Source organism: Abrus precatorius, unplaced genomic scaffold (assembly GCF_003935025.1).
Source record: "Abrus precatorius isolate BTA unplaced genomic scaffold, Abrus_2018 Scaffold10, whole genome shotgun sequence".
NCBI lineage: Eukaryota > Viridiplantae > Streptophyta > Magnoliopsida > Fabales > Fabaceae > Abrus > Abrus precatorius.
In genome coordinates this window covers 15,608,189-15,620,626 of record NW_020874292.1, presented here as the reverse complement: position 1 = coordinate 15,620,626, position 12,438 = coordinate 15,608,189, and the positions used below count along the sequence as shown (strand labels likewise).

Here is a 12,438-nt window from a genome sequence, read left to right as displayed (position 1 = left end):
TAAATAACAAAAACGTGCAGATTTTTCAGAGTGCAGTTTTATTTTTCCGTTTTTCTGTTAGATCTCGTTGAGAGAGATTGAGAGAGAAGATTGGGGTCAAGTCTTGAAGCTTCCACAAAGAGGAATCGGATTGGAGCTTCTGGCTATGGCTTCTTGGAGTTCTTCTTCTTCTTCTTCTTTCTCTTTCTCTTCTCCCATGTTTGAGTAGTTTTCTTGTAGTTAGGGGTTTATGAAACTCGAATTGATGTATTGATTTGATTCTTGCTTCTGAATTTTGAGTTCTTGGATTAATTGAATTGTGAGTTCTGCTTTTCTTGCAATCTATGAATGGAAATTTGTATGGTTCATCAAAGAGGAACTTTTACCAATGGAAGTTGGATTTGAATCTCTGATCTGAGTTTGCAATCGGAATTTAGGGATTTCTTATGGATAAGGGGACCTAATTCTGCAATCTTAAGGTTCTAAGTCTTAATGCAACTTGAAATTGAACTTCACCTAAGGGATTAGGGTGGTTTAGTTGCTTGTTAGGGTCAATGAGTTAAGGGATTAACCTTTGGCTATTGATATGCGAAACTGATTGTCAATTAATCAAGTTCTTGAATTTTCAGAAGCATAATTGAATTAATATTGACATTCTTGTGAAGTAAATTCCTAACTACCTTTCAATCCATTTCTAATCTCACATTGCATTCATTGATCTATTTTCTGCATGTTTTTCTTTACTATTAATTGTTTTGGTTTATTGCTTTTGTATGTTACAACTCTCCTTTCAAATTTGTATGGCTCAAATGGTTATAATTCTGTGAAGTGGTACTTGAAACCTAAATTCCCTGTGGAGACGATATTTGGATCTTAAATTTACTCATTACTTGCTGCAATCCTAGTGCACTTGCTAGTGTTAGATTGTGAACAACAAGTTTTTGGCGCTGTTGCCGGGGAATTTTTGTATTTCAATATCATTAGTAGCAGAAGAGTAGCTAGATTGAGCATTTATTTTTGTTGTTGTTCTGCTTTCAAGTTTTTCTGCATAATTTCTCTGCATCTTGTGTAGATTTCTACATAAGTTCTGCTGTCTTTTGCATAGAGTTTTTGCATTCTTTTGCATTTTCTGCATAATCTCGTTTTTCATGTTTCTGCATAATTGTAAACTTCATTCTGCATGATTTCTATGTTTTCTGCATTCTGATTCTGATATAATTAACATTGTATTTTCTGCATAATTTCATTTTTCATTCTTTTGCATAATTTTAATTTTTGTTTTGCATAAATTTTTGTGTTTTCTACATATTATGTTTTGTAGCTTTTCTTTTTTCTTTTGCATTTTTCTGGATAATCTTGTTTTTAATTTTTTTGCATAATTTTCTATAGTTGCTGCATGTTATGTTTTGTAATTTTCTGCATAATTTCATATTTCATTTTTCCTAGTTACAAATTTGATTTGACTTTTGTTTTCCTTCTTTTTGTATACAAGGGAAAAAAAAAAGTTGCTCTATTGTTTGACAACAACCAGCATGTATCAGAATTTCCATCAAAGCCAAGTTGCAAGAACAGGAGCTTATGAAGCAAATGCTTTTGAAGCTTTAATTACTAATTTTCAAGCTGGAGTTGCCCAAACTAACCCCTTGGTGTGTGATTTTTACAGTGAAAATGATTTGAATGAAACATATGATGTGGTTGCACCAGAATTTCAAGAAGAAATCAATTTTAGAGGAAATTTTCAAAGATCTGAATATACCTTTCCTCATGAATATCAATATCAAGCTAACATAAGTCAGACATATTATGATTGGAATCAACAAATGTCAGTTGCAACAACACTATTCTTTAATCCTCATTCTTCACAGCCTTATTCTCAAGGAGGACTGCAACCTTCACAAACTTCTTCAAAAAGAATGAATGAACTTGAAGAAACTTTATTCCAATTCATGAAATTTTCTCAGTCAAGTTTCAAGAATCAAGAGGCCTCCATGGAGAAGATGGAGATACAAATAGGACAAATTTCAGAACAATTGTTAAAAAGGAATGATGAGAGATTACCTAGCAATACCATAATGGACTCAATAGAGCAATGCCAAGCTGCTTTCACAAGGAGTGAGGTAGAAATTTCAAGTCCAAAGGCTGCTGAAAAAGAGAGAGCATTAGAAAAATATGAAGAAAACAAGATTCAAGATAAGCAATAAGAGGAAAAAGTCATTTTCAATGTATTTGAAGCCATTAAACATCCAAGTGATGATATGAGCTGCATAAAGATTGATATAATAGATACTGTGATACCACCATCCTTGGAGAAAAATGATGAAATTCCAGTCTTGGAAAGCACAATAGTTGCAGCAGATTATAGTGTTCATGAAGAGCAAGATGAGGTAGTGAAAGAATGCATTCTGCAACTAGACTCTCTTCCCTGTGTTAATAATGCAGTGAACCAACTCCAAGAAGAATTACATCAAGAAGAGGAGAAAAAAGAAGAACCAAAAGATAGCAGCAAGACACAACCGAAAAAAAACAAAAACCATTTGTTTGAAGATGAACCTAATCCAATGGATGAAGCTAAACACAAAAAGCTTAAATTTCTTCAAGGAGGGCAGAATGTCAAGCAGGAAAAACAGAAGAATGATTCTGTTATAAGAGAAGTCCTTACTGTAATGACTTATGAAGATAATGAAAAGGAGGGAAAGAAACTTAATGATTATACCAAACTGCTGGAAGTCCCTCCACTTTTATTTCTCTCAAGTTCTGAATTAAATGAAGAACTGCAAGTTGGTGAGAAAAAGGGGGAATGTTTAAAGATAGAGCAAAAGTCGTTATCATCAAAATCATCTCTTAGAACCAAAGATCAATAGGCGTCAAGTTAGTGACGTTAAAAGAGCGCTTTGTGAGAGGCAACTCACACTTTTTTTTTCCTTTCATTTCTTTTCAATTTATGTTTTTAGTTTTAATTTTCTGCATGAGCTGAGTTTCTGATTGCTTTGCAATTGCTCTTGACAGTGAAACTAGTATTTTGCTGGAACTTCCACTCTGAGGCTAAAAATGAGGTTAAGCACAAGCTTAAAGGGTCTGCAAGGATTGTTATAATTACTGGAACATCCATTTTCTTCAGCATAACCACATAGATACTTTAGGATTTTTTTTTTCTCTATTCCTTTTTAAATTTCTGATCTTTAACTTTTGTTAGAATACAGATTAAGAATTTTAAATTTTGGTTAATTCTGAATTTTAGAATTCTGCATATTCATGTTTTATAATTTCTACAATTACATTCTGTTGCATCTGGTTTTCTGAGGTGAATTTGATAAGTGGTTAGAGGTTTGATGTTGTGAGAGTAAATTGAAAGGATTAGAGTGTGAGAAGTAAGCTAATTGAGATTTTAGAGAAGTTTGATTAATGAAAGGAGTCACTATGTTGCAGGGAATGAGCTACACAGAGAGTGAATTTTGAGGTAATCCTCTAGAACAATCACTTTTACTGATAAGAGTGATCACACAGAGGCAGATGGGGAAACATCAGTTCAAGAACGCTTCCTCTTATTGGCAAAAGTGACTACGCACAGGTAAGTATAACCTGAACCTCTGTGCGTTATTACTTTTATTAACAAAAGTTGCAACATAGCTGCGCGTTATCACTTTTCCCAGCAATAGTGATAACGCGCCCCTTACTCTGAAAAATACACTCTCTGGAACGTTCACTCTTATGAATAAAAGTGATAACGCTGGGATTTTTTTTTATCAACATAACGATCACTTTTATTCTTAAAAATAAGCACATGCCATGCGTGACCTTAAATGAAAAAGAAAGTGAACACGCATACACATTTTACCCTAAAATCATTTTTCTTTCTGAGTTTCCTCTGCGCTCTCATTTCCTCTCTGGTGTCAACTTAGCAACAGCTACCCATTCCCTCATTTCTCTGCACTTTCTCTCAAGGTACGTAAACCCTCATTTCTCTGCATCTGTAAATAGTTTTTTTCTGTGGTTAATGTTTTCAAAAATTGTATGGGGGTAATAGTGCATCATTCTGATTCCATTTGAGAGGAAATTATTCTGATAAGATTTATCTGTCATGCATTTTAGGAGATTTTAATCTACATTGTACTTTCATCTGACTAGAATAGGGTTTATAGTGTATCTCTGCGTCACCAGCTGTGCTTTAATAAGAAAAATGCTATTTAGGGGTACTGTTAATTTCATTCTGAGGGTAAGGAGAACTATCTTGATATTATCTTCTTCAATCATGGAGAAAATAAAATGTTGAATAGGGTTCTCTGATTGTGTATGATAATCTTGATGGATAACTGAACTTGCACTGCACGCTATATGTACCACATTTCTGCAGCATTTTAGTTGACTTAAATAGAATTGTGTGAATTGGTTGATTGGAAATTTCTGAATACGACTATTTCAAATTACCTGCTATTATGGAATCACTTCTACATTATTCTGAAAGTTACAATAAGTGAGTTGCAGCAATATTTTTGAACAATTAGATGAGACCTAGATGATTCCTCTGCGTTAACCTGATATGTTTTGAGAGTGCCTACTCTAAACTTATATATGAGGATTTAACATGCTTTGACTGTGAATGCTTAAGTTTGTGCAGTTGTGTGTTGGTAGTTATATGTTGATTTATCTTGACAATAAACTGCATGTTATATATTGTTAGAAGAATTGAATTCTGTTTGATTGAATTTTCTTTAGTACAGAAATCTATACTATCACAGCTGGATATTACAATATTAAAATGTCCAATTACTTCTTCATTTGCAGAAACTGAAAAATGGCCAGAACCTCTATGAGTACACCAGTTGGCTCCTCCAGGCTATATCTGCTAGCAACACTCCAAGAAGGAGATCCAGCAGAAACATCCAAGCTGGATTAACCAGAAATACTCCAACAACAAAGAAGGCCAGAACAGATGAGCCAATATCCTAAGAAGGAAAATTGTCCCAGATAGAGCCTTTCAGATAGTTGGGGACAATTATCCAGAATTCACAGAAGAATTTTAAAAGAGGAGCTGGGAATTCTTCTGTTTAGTAGCTGGCCAAGGATGGAGGGAAATAGCCCAGGAATTCTATGCAAATACCCACCTCTTGGGAGCTAAAAAAATGCATTGTTACCAAATAGCTGCTACCATTTGCCAAAGTTTAGAGCACATTCATTCTGAATTCTTTTATGTCAATCAAACACAACTCAACACTGGCAGTAAAAAGGGCAGAACTTCTTTTTGATATTGTCAATGAGATGTATATTGATATGGGAGAGGTCATCAGTGAATGTATCCTAAATAATTTGAAAACAAAGAGAGATTCACTAGCCTTCCCTTCATTAATAACTTTACTTTGTGAGAATGCAGGGGTAGAGTTTGGAGACTATCAAGAGAGGATCAGATTTCTTCCCTCTATTTCTGTATTCATGGTGAAAGAGATTTATGCCACCACCTCCTGCACCTTAGCAGCCACCATCCCCTCTCAATTCAAGAAAGACAAGCCAATAAAGATGAAAGACACTCTAAATTCAATGGCTGAAAGACAAAACCAGCTGGCTGAGAGGCAGAATGAACTCCATAGTAGTGTCAAAGCTGTAATTATGCTGCTAGAGTGTGTTTTGCTAAACGTTGGTCAGAAAATGGGAATAACCAAGGATAAGATGTACTATACTCCAGATTTGGCAGAAAATGCTTAGTGCCTGTGCTCCTCAGTTTTTAAAAACCTGCCAATCTATAAAACTCATTTCCCATAGCCAGCTGAAGTGGAGAAGAAGAAGAAGAAGAAGAAGAAGAAGAAGAAACCTTAGATGAAGATGAAGCAGATGAATAGCTTAGGACTTTTAAAATTTCTGTCATTTAGAATTTGTGTAGATAGTTGTAATTAAATATCAGACCTTTGGGGATGTAATTACAATTTGGTACATTTTGGTTTAATTTTCACATTTTTGTTTTGAATATCTGCTAGTTTTCCAATTAATTGCCTTTTTACTTACTAATTGATAAATTTTTGGTGTTTTGTGCAGAAGTTGTCACTTTCACACAACACTCACACACAATGGATGATGACACTTGCATAAGCTTCCATGAAAGGGGGGTTTTATTCTCTACCTCTTGTTCATGTGTTAGCTTCACATTACACTGAAATTATTTCTGGAAAACACCAAAATATTAGAATAAGATATTAAATTGCTGGTTGTGAATCAAATGAAGCTAATTGATAATTCTGTGAATTCGGTTTGAAATTGTTCTTTTTAAGTTGTTTTTGCCATTCTCAAAATGAAATCACACTTGTATTTTCAAAATGAGGCAGTCTTCCCACTAGGTGCATATAATTCTGAAAAGTGAATTGTGAGTTCATTGATTAGCATGTCACTTACAAATTCCTAGTGAGACTTGAGCTGCATCCTTCTTTTTATGTGTGATTGATCATATTTTGCTGCATTCTCTAGAACTTGCCTTGTTTCTTGGTTATTTACAGTTTTCACATATATGATAGAGGCCATGTTTGATTATACCTAGTCAGCCTAAATGCCTTCCTTTATGATTGAATGTCTTAGTTCACCCTTTTAAGCTTAATATCCCTTTTCTTGAAATTACCTCATTATAAGCCTTGCTGAAAAACCAATTTTTACCATTCAATTAATCAGAGGCATAATGAGTTTAATCAAGAATAAGTTTTAAAACTAAGTTTGGGGTGGCATCCAGATTTTAATTGCTTGAGGACAAGCAATGTTCTAAGTTTGGGGTGGGAAATAGCATGCTATCTAAGTTTGAGTTCAACAACCCAGAAAGAAAGAACAAAAGTGCTGCAGCAAAATGAAAAATTTATGAAGCAAAGCTGTGAAAAGAACAAAAATGTGAGTTCAAAAGAAAAAAAGTGCAGCAAAGTGCTGCAGAAAAAGAAAAAGAATATCAACGAAAAGAAGATAGTGATTGAAAGCAAGAAAAGAAGAAAAGAGATGAAAATTCTGCTGCAAGAAAAAATTTGTTTGCTGCATAAGTGAGAGAATTAAGGAGGAATAATGCAGATCCAGGCTAGTTTTAAAACAAATCACTCAAAATGCCTCTGATCTTTTGAAATTGCATGTATTGTTTTCCATTTTCTTTAATACCTACCTTAACCTTAGCCTTGTTATAACCTGAAAAAGTCCTCTAGATGTGTGATTACATGTATTAGGCAGAGGAGATTGAGAATATGGGCAAGCATATGGTAGAGTGCAGTGAAATTGATGATTTAGAGTGAAAATAGCACCTAAACACTGTTGAGTGATGAGAGAAACACTACCAAGTGAGCTGTGATCATGTTGATTAATTGTACTCATATGAATTTTGATGAAATATATAAACTTAGATAGCAATTCTTACTCAATGATGATTATACAGTAGGAATATCATGATGAGTATTTGGATGAACAACTTGATTGAAAATTTTTCAGAAAACACAGAATTGGAAATTGGAAAATCTGAGAAAAGCAGTTTGCTAATTGAATTTGAAAATGGAGGAACTTACCCTTGGTTTAATTTGATTTGCTTGAGGACAAGCAAAAATTCAAGTTTGGGGTAGTGATGAATCCATATTTTTACTGATATTTTAGCATAATTCTAACACAATTAATAAGAAAAATATATGAAGAAAGTAGAAAAACTCAGAAAAAAAAGAAGGAATTGAAGTTTGTTTACATATGTAGTTATTTTAGCAATTGTAGAAATTTTGCTTAGAAATTAAGTTTTTAATCTTGTTTTTGAAGGAATAAATTGAGCAAGGATCATGGAAATGGAGGCTTGAAGACAAGGAAGAAGAAAGAAGCAAGTCTGGACTCCAAAAACACAAGACTAAGAAAGTGCAGACTGGGCGTGATCACTATTGTCAGTAAAAGTGATCACTCCAGAGTTCAAAGAAGAAGAAAGCCTGGGCGTTATCACTTTTATCAGTAAAAGTGAGCGTTCCAGAGAGCCTTCAACCTGGTGAGTTGCGCGTAATCACTTTTATTCATAAGAGTGATCACGCGCAACCACTTGAACTCTGCGTAGTCACTTTTATCAACAAGAGTGATAGTTCCAAAGAGCCTTCAATATCAGGAAAGTTACGCGTGGTCACTTTTTCTCATAAAAGTGTTAACGCGCAACCATAAACTTTCTGTGTGGCTACTATTTCTCATAAAAGTGATAACGCGCAAATCTGGGAAATTCTATAAATAACAGAAACGTGCAGATTTTTCAGAGTGCAGTTTTATTTTTCCATTTTTCTGTTAGATCTCGTTGAGAGAGATTGAGAGAGAAGATTGGGGTTAAGTCTTGAAGCTTCCACAAAGAGGAATCGGATTGGAGCTTCCGCCTATGGCTTCTTGCAGTTTTTCTTCTTCTTCTTCTTCTTTCTCTTTCTCTTCTCCCATGTTTGAGTAGTTTTCTTGTAGTTAGGGGTTTATGAAACTCGAATTGATGTATTGATTTGATTCTTGCTTCTAAATTTTGAGTTCTTGGATTAATTGAATTGTGAATTCTGCTTTTCTTGCAATCTATGAATGGAAATTTGTATGGTTCATCAAAGAGGAACATTTACCAATGGAAGTTGGATTTGAATCTCTGATCTGAGTTTGCAATCAGAATTTAGGGATTTCTTAGGGATAAGGGGACCTAATTCTGCAATCTTAAGGTTCTAAGTCTTAATGCAACTTGAAATTGAACTTCACCTAAGGGATTAGGGTGGTTTAGTTGCTTGTTAGGGTCAATGAGTTAAGGGATTAACCTTTGGCTATTGATATGCGAAACTGATTGTCAATTAATCAAGTTCTTGAATTTTCAGAAGCATAATTGAATTAATATTGACATTCTTGTGAAGTAAATTCCTAACTACCTTTCAATCCATTTCTAATCTCACATTGCATTCATTGATCTGTTTTCTGCATGTTTTTCTTTACTATTAATTGTTTTGGTTTATTGCTTTTGTATGTTACAACTCTCCTTTCAAATTTGTATGGCTCAAATGGTTATAATTCTGTGAAGTGGTACTTGAAACCTAAATTCCCTATGGAGACGATATTTGGATCTTAAATTTACTCATTACTTGCTGCAATCCTAGTGCACTTGCTAGTGTTAGATTGCGAGCAACAAAGAGCCATACAACTCATCAAGAAGATCATCTAACCTAGGAATGGGATGTCTATACTTGATAGTGATGTTGTTAATTGCTCTACAGTCAGAACACATGCTCCAACTTCTGTCCTTTTTGGGCACCAAAATAACAGGAACAGCACAAGGGCTCAAACTCTCCATAACCCAACCTTTGTTCATCAAGTTAGCAACTTGCTTTTGAATTTCTTGGGTGTCTTGGGGATTACTCCTATATGCTGGTCTATTAGGTAACACAGCTCCTGGAATCAAATCAATCTGGTGCTCAATACCTCTCAATGGTGGTAGTCCTAGTGGTATATCGCCTGGAAAAATATCTTGAAACTCCTGCAAAATAAATTTAACTCCACTAGGAAGTTCAGGGTCAGAATCAAATGTAACAATCTCTTTATTATAAAGTATATACATAGGATTTCTTGCTATTAGAGCTCTCCTCACCTCACCACTTTTTACAAACAAAGTATTTTTCCTTTCTTTTTCTTTATTTTTTCTCTCTTTTTCATTTTCTTTCTTTTCTTTTCTCTCTTGCTCTCTTTTTTCTTTCATGATATTTTGATCATCACAAACCTCTTTTGGAGATAGGGGAACAAGAGTAACCTTGCAGTTATCATGGTGGAAATTGTATTTATTTGTGTGACCATCATGGTGAGCTTTTCTATCAAATTGCCATGGTCTTCCAAGAAGCAAATGACTAGCTTCCATTGGAACAACATCACATAGAATTTTATCCTTATACTTTCCAACAAAAAATTGAATCTCCACTTGTTTGTCCACCTTTAATTCTTCTTCAGCACTTAACCATTGCAACTTGTATGGCCTAGGATGAGGTTTAGTATCCAAATTCATTTTTGTGACCAACCTAGTGCTAGCAACATTGGTACAACTCCCCCCATCTATGATCAATGAGCACAACTTCCCTTGGATAAGGCACCTAGTATGGAATATGTTCTCTCTTTGGCTTCCTTCATCTTCCTTGGCTATCCCTCTTAACATCCTTCTCACAATAAATAGGTCTCCTTCAGGAATCTCTTCAACCCCTTCACTTTTTTCTCCACTGGATGATTCTGATTGAGAACTCTCACTAATAATTTCTCCATTATCCCTTAACACCATCACCTTCTTAGTTGGACAGTCAGAAGCTATGTGTCCTCTACCCAAACACTTAAAACACTTTATATCTCTAGATCGAGACTTGTTAGCCACTTCTTTGCCTTTATTTTGGGTAGGTTGTGGTGCTGGCATAGGTACCCTAGAAGATGAAGTTCCCTCCTTCTTAAACCTCTCTCTCCACTTAGAGTTATCAAAATTTGAGGTACTCTTTCTCATACTTTTTCTTTTGAGTTGTTGTTCCACTTTCACGGCTTGGTGAACTAGGTCTTCCATCTCTATATAATTTTGAAGCTCAACAACATCCCTTATGTCTCCATTCAACCCATCAAGAAACCTAGCCATGGTAACCTCTCGTTCCTCCTCAACATTGGCTCAGATCATAGCTATTTCTAACTCCTTATAATATTCATCCACACTCCTACTACCTTGGGTAAGCCTTTGCAGCCTATTAAGCAATTCTCTATGGTAATTGGATGGCACATACCTCCTTCTCAAAACTCTTTTCAACTCCTCCCAAGTCTCCAACATAGGCTCTTCATGTCTCCTTCTTTCTTTTTGAAATTGATCCCACAAAACCAAGGCATAATCAGTGAATTCTAAGGTAACTAACTTAATCTTTCTCTCCTCACTCAGGGTATGGCATAAAAATATTTGTTCAACTTTCATCTCCCACTCCATATAGGCTTCAGGATCACTTTTCTCCCTAAAAAGTGGTAAATTCACTCTAACTCCCTCATTTCTATCCACCCTAGGGTCCTCCTCATTTTCTCTTATTCTTCTCCTTCCATGTCTCTCATCTCTTCTTCTATCTCTATTTGGTTCCTCTCTTTCATTTTGGTTTTGATTTTCTAAATTATCAAGCCTCTCATAAATCTCCTCCATATGCTCCCTCAATATTTGATTCATCCTTTGAGTTAAGGCATCTAGTAGCAACCTATGCTCTCTAGGAGGTGATTCCTCTCTTTCAGCCATAGTTCAAATAAGGTCCTCACCAAAGTGTTTCAGTCTAAGTGTTTCACACAAGAGGCTTTTAAGCAATTGTATCTCTCTTGCCTTTTTCCACTCTGCCTCTATCCTAAGGTTCTTACAAGAATCAATAATCAATTATCAGAAATTTATAAAGTTGCAACAATCTAGAAACTTATCAAACCAAAATGAGCACCAAGATAGCAAAGAACAATTTTACTACCAACAAGCAATGAAAGACAAGTACGAATTTTACAAATAACAAGAAGGAAACACAACAAAATTAAGAACAATAACACAGTGAATAAAGACAAAATAGCAAATAGGAAACAAGTGTTTTAAGAAAAGTGACCAAATACAAGCACAAAGTGATTTAAGTTGGCTGAAATTTAGAAACCTATTAGGTCCAAAATCAAGAATCTTAAAGTACCTAGTGCCCACTATCAGATCTCCCTCCACTAAAGTTCAAACACATCCAACAAATTTTATTTTATTTTTATAACATTCAGAATTTCTCCAACAATTTTTTTAAAACACATTCATAATTTCTCCAACAATTTTTTTAACACAATTTTCAATTTTTTTAAATTTTTTTTGTATCATCCAAATAGCCACAAACTTCAATTTTCCACCCCAACAACTTAAGTGCACAATCAGAATTTTTTTTTAATTACACTCATAAAGTCTCCAAATACAATCACAACTTCTGGTAAAGAACACCTACTTGGTCGCCAAGTGAAACATTTCAGCAAACACCTTATGATCGCAATTCGGTACCTCCAATTCTTCCATAATGCAACTTTCTTTTCCCTTGTTTCAATTACTGCATAAAATCACACAAACCACACACACAACCAGCCACAGGTATTTCCAAATTCAATTCAAAACTAGCCCTAGTTAACTAGCTTTGATACCAAATGATGAGGTTTACCCTAAGCCTCTTGAATTTTGGACCTAACTAGGACTATGATGTAACTCGAGCTACAGACCTCGGAATGGAGTGTTTCAAAAATGACAGGAAAGTTCACGTCGTGAACTATGATTTTGGCTCAAGAATCACTTAATTTGGAGTTATAAATCATGAGATATGAATTAAAGTTATTTTAGGTTTAAATTGGGTTTTGTTTGGAAGAGAATGTCATGAACCCTAAAATTCAAAATTGGGAAAAACCGAAATTTATACCTTCTAAATGAAAAAGAGGAAGGAAATATGATGGAAAAGGTGCCACAAACAACGATGTTTGATAAGCCAA

The 12,438-nt window shown here is 34.7% G+C and overlaps 1 pseudogene; it reads right to left on the bottom strand.

The window, feature by feature from the left end:
- LOC113851955 overlaps positions 1 to 10,561 on the bottom strand; it is a 33,546-nt pseudogene extending 22,985 nt beyond the window's left edge.
- Positions 10,562 to 12,438: the final 1,877 nt, after the last annotated feature.